At 42.7% G+C, this 15,092-nt stretch overlaps 1 long non-coding RNA gene across 1 annotated transcript; it reads right to left on the minus strand.

Moving 5' to 3' along the window:
• Nucleotides 1-43: 43 nt before the first annotated feature.
• LOC129105171 (uncharacterized) lies at nt 44-14,016 on the minus strand. The gene is made up of 3 exons (XR_008531821.1): nt 13,944-14,016; nt 11,037-11,098; nt 44-217 (listed from the first exon to the last, which is right to left on the minus strand). It is a non-coding gene; the product is annotated as an uncharacterized LOC129105171 (long non-coding RNA).
• Between the last annotated feature and the right edge of the window lie 1,076 nt (nt 14,017-15,092).

A 15,092-nucleotide genomic window follows, 5' to 3' on the forward strand; every position in this document is an offset into this window, starting at 1 on the left:
TCAGGGGTGTTTTTTGGGGGCGGTGGATTGATCAGCGGGAGCTGAGAGGATGGAGGTGTGAGAGAGCTGGGAGACTGATGTCGGGATCCCCCGGGATGAGGGGGTGGTTCCTTTATTCGAAAGATGAAGAGGAGGTGAGCGGTAGGAGGGTCGGATCAGTTAAAGGCCGAGCTGAGCTCTCTTCTCCTGGGGAGGGTGCTCCGCCTCACGCAGGGCCCTGGAGGAGATACGAAAGGAAAGTGGATTAAGCGGTGCAATATGCAGAGCACGAGGAGGTGAACACGTTTTTTAAGAGTTTCAGCGAAGACCAGTGTGTGTAGAGTGGACAATTACAGTAGCCTACGAGGTGCTAACAGTCAGAAGCATCTAAGGCAAAATAAAGAGGATTTATAGTGCGATGGTGCAAAGTAACTAAGTCCATTTACTCAAGTACTAAAGTATAGTTTTGAGGTACATTTCTAGCCTTAATGAGTTTGAAATATGATATGATACTAATACCTTAAACTTCTCACGGCTTCCTTGGCAAGGATTTCCTGGGGAAGTAAAATGCCACATTGGGCTAGTAAATAGCTAGTGACTCTACTCTAGTAAGTGATAAAAAAGAATAAAACATATCGTTTTTTACAGAGTTGAGGATGGAAGAAGCTAAGGACCCATCTTGCCTCTTCACAGTTGCATGCACTCAGTTGCGATCAGGCACTCGCGAGAAAACGTTTTTTGTAGGTTACGATTGAATTCAAAGTCCTCCTCTACATTGTAGAAGTCAACTAAATATTTAGCCCTAACGCTTTCAGTTCTCCAACAAAACAAACTTGGACAACATCTGCGCTCCTCTCTCCAAATCTCAGTCACCTCTCATGATGTTTCAGAACGAGCCTTCTCCTTGAGCAACTTGGTTAGCAATGACAAAACAATTCAAATGAAGCAGAGGGTAAAGCAAAACATTTTATTTCTCTGTAGGGTCCTTTCCATAATGTTGTCAGACACTTATGATGACCACCTGAGCCTGTCAGTGGCAAAAACAAGGACTTTTAGTGGACGTTCATTGACGTTTAGGAGTTCCTCTGAGCGATTATCTTGCAGCCGGTTCTTGCTCAATACTGAACCAATATTTTCTCCCTATTAGGTCACTATGACACAAAAAACATGAGGAATTAGTGACCGGGGTTGAAAAGCACAGAACTTACCCTTTAAGCAGACATGTGTGTCATTAAAATGAATCATCCAGCCTTGGAGCCACTACAAGGTCTTCTAATTTAAGGAATAATAAGGGAACATTTTGTAATGTACAGTATAGTTTATAAAAGACTTTTGCAGTATGACTGACTTTAAGTTCCACATTACCCACCTTCCCCTTTGACACTACATCGCTGACTGAGAATCAAAACATCCTCCTCTTCCACGCTCTGCTCTGATGAGTAGCAGCTGCGGTCTGGTGGAACCGAGCTGACGCGGCGTCTCTCCTCTTTTAAGTTTCCTTCCTTGCCGTTGTGATGTCGGGCGCCCGCTGTTGTTGTTGTTAGATTTTTTTTCCCTGTGTCATCCCTCAGGAGTTTTCTGTTTCCTGCACGTAACCCACTTCTCCCGCCTACGTACGCTTATCGGGCAAGCAAACGGGGGAGGAAGTCTGTCACGGACGTGGGAGGAAGCGCTCTGAATAAACCCACGATGCACTGCAAACCCAATTCTGACTGCAACACCCTTTAACGCACAAAGTCAGGTGTGTATTGAGGTCACGGGGAAGAGATTTAATTGAAAAACATAAGCTTGATTTAAAACAGTCTCTCAGCAGTTTCTCCTTTGAGGCTTCACATCTCTTTTAACACATGCCCCCCCTCCCTCCCCCCCCCCTTCTCCAAAACATCCCCCTTTTTTTCTCCCCCTCTCTGTCCGTCTCCCTCCGCTTAACCGCCACGCTTTATCTACCTGTCACACCTTTGATCGCCTCACAGACGGAGGAATAAAGGATGGAGGGCGAATACAAAGAGAGGACTGCCCTTCAAAAATAAAATCCCTCCTCCCTGTATCAGTGCAGGTTGCCATGGCAACAGTTAGGCTTTTCCCAAGAGGCGCAGCTTTTGTTTTTTCTTTTTTTCATCTCTTGTGCACATGATTGCTTATCGCTTGGTTTAGCTGTTAATAAAGGGCTCATGAAAAGGATGAAAAACAAATGGAGAGCGTTTTTTTTTTTTTGCTCTTTGACGGGCTGACCGCGGCGGGCACGTGCCTGATAATGAGTCAGGCTCACATGGTGCATTAATTGCAATCTGTAACCGATTTGTTTTTTATTTTTTTTATTTTAATTTTTTTTAATTAACTGCTTGAGCAGCTTGGGATCAACAGCGAGCCCACCAGCCTCATCCGAAGTCATTTACAATCAGCGTGCCTCCGACTTGAAACTTTTAATTAGGTGGCGCCGTGGCTCTCCCCCGGCTGCCTCCCGCGCAGGGACCGCCTCTAAATGTAAAGCCGCGGCAAAGCTTCACTCGTTAAACGCAGCGTAATGAGGTGCGTGTTAATTAGGCGCCATTATCATTGATTAGCGTCTTATCCATCCGAGTTTGAATGACAATAAGCATCATTTGTGGTTTAACAGGTTGCACTGTGGGAGTTGGTCGCTCTGATCAATATGCAAAGATCGAGATTGCAAAAGCTAACCTGAAGCTGTGGCACAAATCCAGCCGGTAATAACCTTTGATACGACAAATTGGAATATTTGAGATGACTAAACTGGATCCCGCCGCACTGCGCTATGAGTTAATCCCTTATTAATCCGACCTGGAGGGAAGAAACCCGGCGTTACTCTCCCTCAGGAGGGACTAGCATTAATCACATAATTCTCATGATGTTGTTTTCTGATGTATCATGAAAAACATTTACCAAATAAATGTTCATTAGGTCACATTTAATTGAATTTGTTCAATCGATAATTAGAAGGTAAACCTGCTGATACATTTTCCATTTCAAAAGCTAAAAACTGGCCTGACTGGATTGATTTCAGTCACTGTTCAGCAATAGGAGCCAATCAGAATGAGTCTAGTTATGTCATGCATTAGCTGGATTTTACTCATCACGGTCTGTTCCCAGGTGTCAGGGATGCTACTGCTTAGGGATGCCCCCTGAACCCGGTTCTGAACGGTAACCGGTTCTAAAGTAGTGAAACCCGGTGACTGATAGGGTCTTGAGTTAACAGTTCTGCTATTGGTATTCTGGAAGTTACGGAGGGAGATCTCTGCGGAAAATGGCGGCGTTGCAAACCTCCCCTCTTTATCCCCGCGACTGTGGCTCGGTGGAGAGCAGGGTCGTCCTCCAATCAGAGGATCGGCGGTTCGATCCCTGGCTCTGGCAGTCCATGTCGATGTGTCCTTGGGCAAGACACTTAACCTTGAGTTGCTCCCGAAGGCTGTGCCATCGGTGTATGAATGGGTGTGAATGATTAGATAGATCCTGATGGGCAGGTGGCACCTTGCATGATAGCCCCTGTCATCAGTGTATGAATGGGTATGAATGGGTGAATGATTAGTAATGTAAAAGCACTTTGAGTGGTCGGAAGACTAGAAAAGCGCTATACAAGTACAGTACAGTCCATTTACCATTACATTACATTACAGTCATTTAGCAGACGCTTTTATCCAAAGCGACTTACAATCAGTAGTATATTACATGTCATTCACCCATTCACACACTGATGACAGGCTACCATGCAAGGTGCCACCATCAGACTAACTAATATTCATGCAACATCCAGTCCACACCGATTGGCAAGCCCTCTGATTGGAAACTACCTTACTCTCCACTACGGAGCAACCTGTCTGTTAAGTGTCTTGCAATAAGACACATGTCATCAGTGATAAGATAAATAAGGTAAGATAAGAATGTGATTGGAAAGACTAGATAAAAATAAAAATACCTAAAAAATAAAAATCCACTACAAAAAACAAGTCCATTTAAATAAGCCATTTAAAACCCTCTCTGTCTCTGTACCTGTCTTTGCAGGAGGGGCGGAGTCGTGCTTTACTCTGACACACACACCGACTCCGGCTCAGTCAGCGTGAGACACACATCACGGCGGAGAGAATAAGAAAAGATCCAAAGTGTGGCAACATTTAACTCCAGTAGATGCTGGGAACTCTCGTTGTCACAAATGCAATAAAACCATCTGAAGTAAGGGAGGTCATAGCAGCAATCCATCAAAACATTTGACGAACAAGCAGAACATCAATCTGCAGAAATGCAGTTTTATACTACAATTCCATCCTCGCCGTCCATTCTCCTCCACTGCAGGTACTGTTAGCGACGCCATATGGAGTTTGATCATAAGAACGGGCAAATAAATAAAAGCTAAATGCTGCGGATGTATTATAAAGATTTAAAAACATTTTGTATCGCTGCTCAAGAAAAACTGCTTGTTTACACACGAGAATAATGAAGCCATGTGGATTCTTTTTTTAATTCATTTTCTTTTTTCCTCCCAATATAATCAAAAAGAACCAATTGGATTATCGATAAGGAACCAAACCAATAAAGTGTATCAATAACATTATATAAAATCCTGAGGTTACGCATCGATATAACTGCATATGTGATACTCAAATGAATGCCTTAAGAGTAGTATGCCTACGCCAAGCTGTCAAGTTGCAGTTTACATCCATGTCTGTCCGAAATGTCATCCCTTCAACCTTTAATCCTATCAGACATATGTGTGAAATTGTCATAATAAGCAATTCTTCAGCTATGGCCAATTTTTTTTGTGAGGTCACAGTGAGCTTTTACCTCTTAAACCGAATCAGTTCATCTCGAGTCCAAGTGGATTGTTTGTGCCAAATCTGAAGAAATTCCCTCCCATATATATCACATACATGAGAATGGACAATCCAAAATCATAATGCCTGCGACCACGGCTAAAAAAGTTGTATAATGCATTCATCAGCTGATAAACGAGCATCTAAAATGATAGATGATATGAACGATAAATATTCAGAGATGTGGCTCAGGCACACTTGAAACCTCCCTTGCATCATTTGCAACACAATAACAAGAACCTTGATCATCAGAATTCATGTTGGGAAATCACACCACCCGTTAGCGAACATACACACATCTAGGTCGTTACCACAGCAACCAATGCAGATAGTTTGCATAAAAACCAAAATCTGACACGATCACGCTCAACGAGATGGAATGACATGTTTTACATCGGAATCAACAAGATGCTCCTACGGTCTGAACACAGTCCCATGACTGTGACCTCAAACTGTGAGGAACAATCACTGGTGAATACGTCATTGAAATAAAAAATTATTATTGGCACGGGCCTGGAGACTAAAAATATGTAACACAAAGCCTGCGTGGGGGGTGTTTGAAAGGCTAGGGCTCCTGCATTTTAAAGATTAAAAATCTGAATTTCTTTCCCCGTTTTATTTTTGTAATGTGTCCATTGTGAGACCCCCAACTTTATCAAAGTGCAAGAAGAAAACACTGGAGTTCCCCTTTCAATGTGGTGAAAGAGGAAAAACATGCCGCACAAATGCGGCATTTGGGATTTTTGACAGGTCTGTCTACCGCCAACAAAATAATAACAAAATGCTGCTGTATGCATTTTTCTTTGCAATAAGAGTTGGTCTGAGTATCTGATGCTAGAGCTGGTGTTGGAGCTTAACCTGCTTTGTGGATATTTTATGCAACCATGACACGTTATGGCAAATTAAAAAGAAGCCTTCATCAGCAACCTGTGCCTGGAGTGATACAGAGTTAAATCCAGCTTGTATTTCATTAGGTATCAGCAATATAACAACAGGATCAACATAACGGTATGTCTGTTTATAGGGGGAATTACAGGCAGTGTGTAATTTACTGCCAAGTCAAGGACGGCAACATGAAGGAGATTACAGTAGAGGTGGGAGAATGGGGAAGGGCGCACAGCGCACATTATGTTTGTTTACTAGAAAGTTTATGGATTTTTTGGGGTGTTTAGCAAGACCGGTGGCTCGTAACATTAGCAAGGTTTGGGTTGACATTGAGGGATGGGGGAGAGTTTATTTAGACCCAAGCCAACTTCCTGTGTCTTGCCTGCCACCTGCTTATTGAAGCAAAGGGGGTTTGCCTTGAAGTTTGCGAAAACTTTGGCCCTGGCTAACTTAAGGTAGGCTGACTTTTAAGGCGGACCAGCTAATCTCATTTCAGTGATGCTGAGTCAAGTGCGACACCTAGTCGCATGTCCGGTTTCAAATGGCCCAGTCTTCTGCACTTGAAAAAATCATCTGCAAACAACTTTACTCATGGACACCATGGTGTTTAACTATACCCTGAGGTTTGAAATCATGAAGAGGATCATAATCCTCCTGGCTACTGCTTCGACCAACACATTATTTTAGCTCAAAATAAAGCAGCAGTCTTAAACCTGCTGTTGAATTTTTCAAAAACAACCTCTTTCTCTCGAGTCCCCTTTAATACTCCTTTCAAGTCTGTCTTACAGGTCGGGCTGTGATTTGGGAAAAGGCTCCGAGTTATTCTTAGAGCAGCGACCTATTTTCATTATTCAGAGGTGTGCTTTATTCTGCTCGCAAACTGACCCTCTCTGTTCTCCCCCCTCTGTGGGCGCAGGCAGTCCACCAAGGGATCACTTATTGACTTGTGTTTAATTACTCTGCAGTAGTCAAATGGCGCATCTGTGCTGCAGTCTGGAGCTGACCTCAGTGCGCCGCCGAAGTTCCCGAAATGTGTTCAATGAGTGTGTGGGTGAGCACTTATCCGGATGTGTGTGTGTGTGTGTGTGTGTGTGTGTGTGTGTGTGTGTGTGTGCGCGCAGAAGACGGTACCTTAGCTTTATTAGACAGTTTCCGACACTGGCCTGGTTTTAACAATGCTGACGTCTCCTCCCCCCCACACTCCCACCTCCCTGAGTCTGATATCATCAGTACTGTTACTGTCTCGACTGTCTTGAGCGAGTTTGATGGGGTTAAGTTCAGTGCAAGCCAGCTACTGCTATTGATACAGAGCCATTGAACTTTAGGAAGGAGAAAAAAGAAAAAGAAAAGAGGAGACACAACAGTTCTTGTTCGTCACTGCAGGCTTCTGGGTAAATTATCAGAGACATTTAAATATGAATACATTTGTTTTGTTAGTTTCCTCTTTTCACTGACGCAACTGAGGTTTTAGACTGTTGATGTCATGAGATATATATATATATATATATATATACGTGGCACCTATACAGACACTGCTCAGTTCTCTGTATCATTAGTATTATCACCACAGTTTCACTGACAGGTGAAGTCTGGAAGGTGAGCAGAAACGCTTCGGCAAAGGGAGGCGAGCGCTAAAGACGGAGCCAAAGTGGAGGAGAACTTGCAGATGACTGGAGGATGGGATTTACAGGACAGGAGGCTTCATTTTCTCTGCTCTGCTTCAGACCTACACAGTGCTGTACCTGACACTTACACGGCCTCTTAGCTGTAATACCACGAGGCATGAGAGCTCCTCTTCACCAGGTGAACGTGAAGCACATTCCGGCGTGAAGGCGTCCACCTTCTCTGGCTGACAGAGCCACAGCTCGGCTCCTCTCTGGCCGACTGAATCGCCCCCTTGTTCACAGCAACTGCCGCTGCAGACATCCTGCCGCCGGTCGGCTTCAGGATTAGATGAAGCTCTGGGTTACCTGGCTGCCTGGCTCCCAACTATCTAATGGCCCAGACAGGATTAGGCGAATGTGCTGCCTTGACGGAGCGGGGCAGAAAGCTAAAGTCTGAGGGTTTGCGGGGCTGCGAAAGAGTCGCTCGACCGAGAAGACACTCCTCCCGAGGTCCGAGCTGACCTCTGGATCAATAGGCCAGATGTGGAGATGGAATCCCTCAGCCTCCTGGGAGCAAATAGAGCCACCGGCTGCCCTCTCTGCTAATCTTATCTCCACCGTGCACACATAGAGTAAACACACCGTGCGCTATCTGTAATAAATCACCACCAGCAGACAGAGACTCTGTGGAAAGAAGGGACAATGCAGCATAATAACATTGCAGGAAAACGACCTGCTGCTGTCATTGGAGCTTCTTTTAGCTGCTGCTGCCGGCCAGCTAGCCCTGAATGCTGCCATTTACATATTTTACACCAGATTGAAATGGCTACACGCTCCAGCCCAGCTGTTCCTGGGTCTGTATTGGTACCGATGAAGTGAATTAGCGGGCTAAATCTGGCAGCCCAGGGTCCAGGGGTCCCGTAATGAGAAAGCTGAGTCTAAATAAGTTGTGGCTGATTGTTGGCTGAGGCTGTTGTGGAGCAGTTGGCGTTTCTCTTATCTGCCTTTTAAAAGGCAAACAAAACTGTCGCTCTGTTGGCTGCAGCCGTCCTTGTGTGTGTGTATCCGTGTTTCTGTGTGTCTTTTTTATTTGTGTGCGCATGTGTCTGTGCTCGACTGACAGATGCTGTAAAAGTGGGAACGCTTGTCACCGTAGCAACTCAAGTGTGCCGTCGTGTTGAAAGAATAGAGTGCTGAAGGCGTGGTGTATTTTTGAAGGACAACCTGGAAGTTGGCGATGTGCTGGTTCCCTCAACAAAAAGCCAATGGGATTTCTCCTTTGGATTACGGCAGAAATTGAGTTTAAATCAGTCAGCGAGCAGTCGACAAGCTGATCAGAAGACGTGGCTGCAATTTTGCACGCTGCTGTGCCAGGAGCCGTGGAGATAAAGACGGAAATAGATACAGGAAAAAGCATTAAACATTAGCAGAGCGGAAAAAGAAAACGAAAGCTTTATGTATGCACGGACACGACGTGGCTGCACCGAGGAACATGCTTGGTTACATAAGGACAATGTATATTCAGTTTCCACAGTACTGTGTTGTGTCCCGGAAGCACACCAGCACCCCCACCCCCCCCCACTTGTATATTCAGGACATAGTGGTTCTTCTCCCTTTCACTGACTGCTGTGTAGGAGTCAAATTAAGAGTGAGCTGATCCGGCGTGGCAGTGTTGTGAAGGCTTGAGTGGAGAAAAGAGCAAAGGAGGAGGAAGCGTGAGGAAAAAGGAAAGATGGAGGACGGGCGGAGTAGTGGGCTGGAAGTTAATGGATGGAGGATATTACATGGAGGGGTATAATGAGAGGGAGGGACAGCTTAATGAGGGGTGGGGTAGGGGGGTGAGAGAGGCTGCGTACTCAGTAAACGGGGCTATATGGAGCACCGGCTCTATTACAGAGGGGAGTCGGGGACATCATAATCCCTGTGGCCTTATAAGTAATTACTGTGTGATAGAGAAAGAGAACGGTGAGGCCTATCTGCTGTCAGCAGAATTGGAATGAACTCCCTAACGGTTATTTCACTGCGCCTGGCTTTTATGTGAGTGCGAGTGTGTGTGTGTGTGTGTTACCCTTTTAAGATTTGAACGGTTGACGTTCAGAGTGAGAGCGTTTGTGCAAAGTGAGGTTTTTTTTTTTATTTCTCAGGGTCCATTCTATGAGAGTTGGGGGAGGTGGTTATGGGTTAAGGCTTCACTAGAAAAACACAAAGAGTGTGTTTACCGCCTCTGTATGTGGATCATAAGACGGCAGGGGGCCTGGACAGTGTGTTCTGCAGGCAGGCTCGCTTTTATCTACCTGTTCTGCGGATACAGTAACCAGGCTGCTCGCCTCCAGTCTGGTGCAGTGTAAACACACTCACACTGTTGAGTTAAGCAAAAAGAAGATAAAAAAACCAGCATCATGTATCCCTGTAGGACCGTGCTAGAAAATTCATTTGTTTCTGTTTTTGTTATTAGCTGATCTTACTGGGTTTATTTTTGGACTTGCTGAGCAACCAGGAATTCACAAGTGAATTATTTAAGTTACACAGTCTCCAACCATTCCCTCTGGCTCTCTGTAACAGTAGAAACAGGAAAAGTAGTCCCTGCTTCAAAAAATATAGTACATTATATTTGTATCATATTTTCAACACATCTGTTAAGAAAGAATATTCAATAGGGTTGTGACTCTTTCTGTATCAGACGACTCAATTTCAGTTCTTGGGAACACGATTTAATCAGTGCTACTTTCAGATCTAGTACGCTTATGAAGGCTGTGTTGCCAATTATGGCATGAAATCAGAGTAAAGAGTGTATTGGATTATGAAGTTTTTGTATTTGAAAAAATCATATCAACCGAGTGCAATAATGTTAACACCCAAAGGCAAAAAGGCAAAATTGTGTTTCATGCTAACATGCACCAATAAACAAACACTTGTTACGGAGAGGTTTTTTGTATCGCTCACTTCTCAGGCGTCAAATACAAGTTCAAGTTAAACACAAAATAGAAATGATTTTTCTAGGCCAACAATATGCAATGAGTTATATTTGCTAAACGTTTTCTTTTGTGCTGATTGAGCTGATCCATGATTCAAAACGGTGAAAAGATTCCAACCGTACTTTTCATGACCCTTTGCACTCCTAATGGTGGTTCATTTAGCAATACCACTAAGCTCATTGCATAGTGTATGCTTAAAGTGTACCACAAGCTGTGTCCTACTTCCACGCTTCAGCACATACCAATAATAAGGGCACACTTTCTACTAATGTAAGCAGCTGACTTTGCTCAGAAAGTATGGAATACACCAATGCAAGTGACGGCTCTGTACAGAGGAAGAAAGGATATAAAGTCTGTGCCAGCAGTCGTCAATCAAACTTCAACTCTGGAGCACTGCTGCCAATTGAAAATTTGAAAAATGTCACTCACTTTGTCAGAGAGAGATGGCCCGCCATCCCAGCAGCATTGGCTGACAGACATCATACGTTATATCAGTTTTTTTAACTTCCTCCTTATTTTTTGACACGTAAGGAGCTCCATCCTGTTTGTCTCATGAGGAAAAGGAGCAGGCCGAGGCCAGCATCGAACCGCAACGATTCAACGCAACGGGCACACGCTATGCATGGCGATTGACTGGTATGGTGTTTATGTGGTAGGGAGTTATCGATTCTTGTTGAAACAAAAAAAGGAAGGAAGTTAAAAATGAGGAGAAAGAGGAGGCGAGGAGATGAGGCTCTTTAACTAAAAGAAAATCAATGACACTACTGTACCTTCAGGTCGGAATGCCAGGCAGGATACCCTTGATGATTTCTCAGCACTGCAATTCAGGTACCTGTGAAGATGAGGACACTATAAACTCTACCCCACAGAGCATTATATCACACATTTATTGTTGTAATGTAGCCCTGGTGCGTTTCTATACAGAGTAAGCGCTGCGCCAGACTGTGTTTAAAAAAGTCTCCTTTTTAAACACTGCATTGTTTGACAGCAACCAGTCATATGGTAACTTAGGAAGCAATTTGGCCTTGTGTGCTCTGATTAATTTGGCATGCAGTTGACACAGCAGTCATAATGGTGTTTTAATGAAAACTCAGCTCCTGGCATTTGCTCCTTGCGTTCTTCGCTGCTTTTTGGGGGGAAGGAAAGAACGGGAGTAACACAAGCCAACCAGCTTTAAAAATATGACATATTTCCTTTTTTAAATAAGTCCTGTGGATCTAATTTATGCCGATGTGAAGAGTGGTTCATGCGGATTTTGAAAAAGTAACCGATAAATATTCAAAGAAACTTTGAGGTGTTACATTTCCGAACTGAGCTCAGTGTAATAGTTGGTAGAATGAGCGTTTAATTGTTTTTTTTTCCCACTTCGGGGTTAATATAATTTTTTCAAGTATGATTCCTTTATCTTTTATGCATGTATAAGTAGGCCCTCAGTGGAGTTTCTGAAGGGGACCACTAGATTATAAAGGTCTTCCTTAAATTGTTATGCAGTTAAGTTGAGTTTCCAACTTTGGGGCAGTGTGTGGCAGTAGAGGAGAGCTACAATCTCCCTCAGGGTTAAAAGAGGACAAAGAAATGTCACTCCTCCTTCTGTATGTATCCTCAGCCTGTGCAGCCCAAACCTAGACAGACTGAAGACAGACAAGTGTGGTGAATATTGAGTAAGTGACCTTTTAGATAAGGCCTGGATGGTCTTTATATTCACTGTCGCCATTGTCATGAGGCCCCTAACAATAGATCCATCATCATCAATCATCATTTCATGGGCGGGGGAAAGAGTCGAAAACCTTTTGAGCTATGACAAATGATGTAAACAATCCAATATTATTCATATGGGGACTTCAACTCAAGTTGTCAATTTATGGGGTATAGGCAAAGATAAAAAACAATGCAATCGAATGCAACAAAAATCTTCACTGATTGATAATATAATATATAAAAGATAATAAATATAATTAAATGGTCTACTGAGAAGTGTTTCTAATATTTTATCCAGCCCTTAACTAAGAATCTGAATCGTGTGTTATTTGTATATGAATATAGATGGTTATAACAATGAAAAAAGGACAACAAGTATCATTTTTGTATAGTTTACATTGAGTTTAGAATGGTTGAAATTATTTTTGGGACGGTCATGAAAAATAATAGTCTGGAGCCTCTGTATACCAGCTAAAAAAAACTAAACTAACGAAAACGATTGGCCAATATGACGAATGATGTAAACAGTCCAATAATATTCAAACAGGAATTTCCACCCAAGTTGTCAATGTATGGGGTATAAGCAAAGCTAAAAAAGAATGCAATCTAATGCAACCAAAATCTTCACTCATTGAAAATTATAATATTCAGTGTTTAAAAACGCTTGAAATTTGTGGGGGTGTTAAATGAAATGGTATAATGACAGGTATTTCTAATAATTTGTCCACCCCTCATTTAAATATAGACTAAATTCTAGAAACACCTCAACAACAGAACAATGACAGAACCTTTTTGAAGGCAGGTTTTTAGTTTTGCTTGACTGTTGAATTAGACTGCATTAGTTTTAGCTAGGTGTACCTAATAAACTGGCCACTTAGTGCATATTGTATGATGCATCTGCGGTTGCCTTTTAGGACGTTACTTTTTCATGTTCCCCTATGTTATCACCACAGTATTGCTGTGACACTCAATGCTCCGAGTCACTCACTGTCACTTTGTGGTTGGTATCATATTACTAATATTGCTCAATTATTCATCCCTATCACCCTCTTTTTTATTATAATTATTATAGGTCTGTCACTATAGCTATATTATATATATATTTATTATAGGTCTGTCACTATAGCTATATTATATATATTTATTATAGGTCTGTCACTATAGCTATATTATATATATATATTTATTATAGGTCTGTCACTATAGCTATATAGCTATATATATATATATATTTTATTATAGGTCTGTCACTATAGCTATATTATATATATATATATTTATTATAGGTCTGTCACTATAGCTATATTATATATATATATATATTATAGGTCTGTCACTATAGCTATATTATATATATATATATATTATAGGTCTGTCACTATAGCTATATTATATATATATATATATATATTATATATATATATATATATATATATATATTTATTATAGGTCTGTCACTATAGCTCTTGGCAGTTACAGGAACCCCTCAGACAACTGAGTGTTGTTTATCTCAATAATAATAATGGCGGCTCGTAAGCAGCTAATTATAACAGCATCACACACACAAACAGTTAAGGTTAGCTAGTGTCACGTTAACTAATGCAGGCTATGAGGCTACTGTACTTTAACCATTCAATACATATAATAATAATAATAATTCAACGTTAATGAAAACCACAGCTAGCAGTAACATAAGTTGTCTCCTTCCTGTAGAATAGTTTGAATATGACCCTGCAGTAACTAATTGCACCGCTAGATTAACTGCTCGTTCGTGTCTCACTAGGTAGCCAAAGTTCACAGACGAAAAACGGCAACTTTCTCGAAACTTTCCCGCGTCGCCAAATGTAACGGAGTAACGGAATACCTCCAGCGTGAGTACTACGGTTTACTTTTCAACTGAGCCCGGGAGTGGCGTTACGGTCGGGAAGACCGATTCACATTCCCATTAATTCACCCCCGCCCCCTCTCGAGCTACTCACTTTTCCCCGTTTCCATCGCCCCTCTTCTCGGTGCGAGGCGTTTCTCCTTTCCCCTTTCGCTCCTCACTCTCTCTCTCTCACTCCCTCTCTATCTCTCTCTCTCACTGAGAAGCGAACCGGAGCGAGGGATGGGAATGGGACCCACGGGCGGAGGAAGACGGTGAAGCGAGGCGAGGCGAGGCGTAGGCACGCCGCTAAAAGCTCCAGCCGCACCGGGAGCGCACAGCGGAGGAGCGGGCTGGAACGCGATAGAGCTCCGCTTTCCGAGGCTGATATATCGCCATTATCTGGGTCAGGGATGAAGTATTCATCTCCAGCTTTCATCGCACTAGTAAAAAAATCATCCCTGCGATGGTACAATCCGGAGAGAGAGAGGGAAAGAGAGGGAGAGAGAGAGGGGAGTGCTGTGATAACCTATATTTGGTTAAGGGGAGCACCACTGACACTGGTTCATGCATCAAATGAAACAGTGGGCGTCTTCTGCTCTCCGAATTGATTTGAGGTTACAATATAAATATTTTATAGATGAAATTAATATAAATAAGGAGTTGGGAATTACTTTTTTTTATGAGCTCTCTATTTCCATATCATCCTTTGAATTAAACTGTAGCTCAACACACTGCTTTCCAGTCTGCACATTTATTTTCTGCCTCAGGCCACACATAGGCCCACACTGATACATAGACAGGATTTATGTTTTCATAAATATATTTTACAATTAATATATATATATATATATTGTACCAGCTGCCTGAATTCACCCATAATGCTGCTGTTGGTTTGGATGGGGCTTATTGACCTTATGCGACACTAATGTCACAGGAAGACACATTGTAACCGAGCATTTTTTGTATGATGCTATGTGTTTTTGTAATATGTGATCTTGACTATTGTCAGTGTACCCTTTTATTTTCTCAGAAAATCTTGTTCACATAGATCAAAGCAGTTAAGTTACCTTTAAACCACAAATTTAAAGCAACTGCAATGGACTTTCATTGTGTGTATATTTTGGCGGCACCTGTGGAAAGAAGCGGTAATGTTTCCGGGCGCCAGACTGCTAAAATGAGCAGAAAACCTGCTCATTTTACAGCAGCGGGTGGGTGGTGGTCTGACAGTCTTCCTGCTCTCAGTGCTGGTCCCGGTCCCATA

Source organism: Anoplopoma fimbria, chromosome 17 (genome assembly GCF_027596085.1).
Source record: "Anoplopoma fimbria isolate UVic2021 breed Golden Eagle Sablefish chromosome 17, Afim_UVic_2022, whole genome shotgun sequence".
NCBI classification, from domain to species: domain Eukaryota; kingdom Metazoa; phylum Chordata; class Actinopteri; order Perciformes; family Anoplopomatidae; genus Anoplopoma; species Anoplopoma fimbria.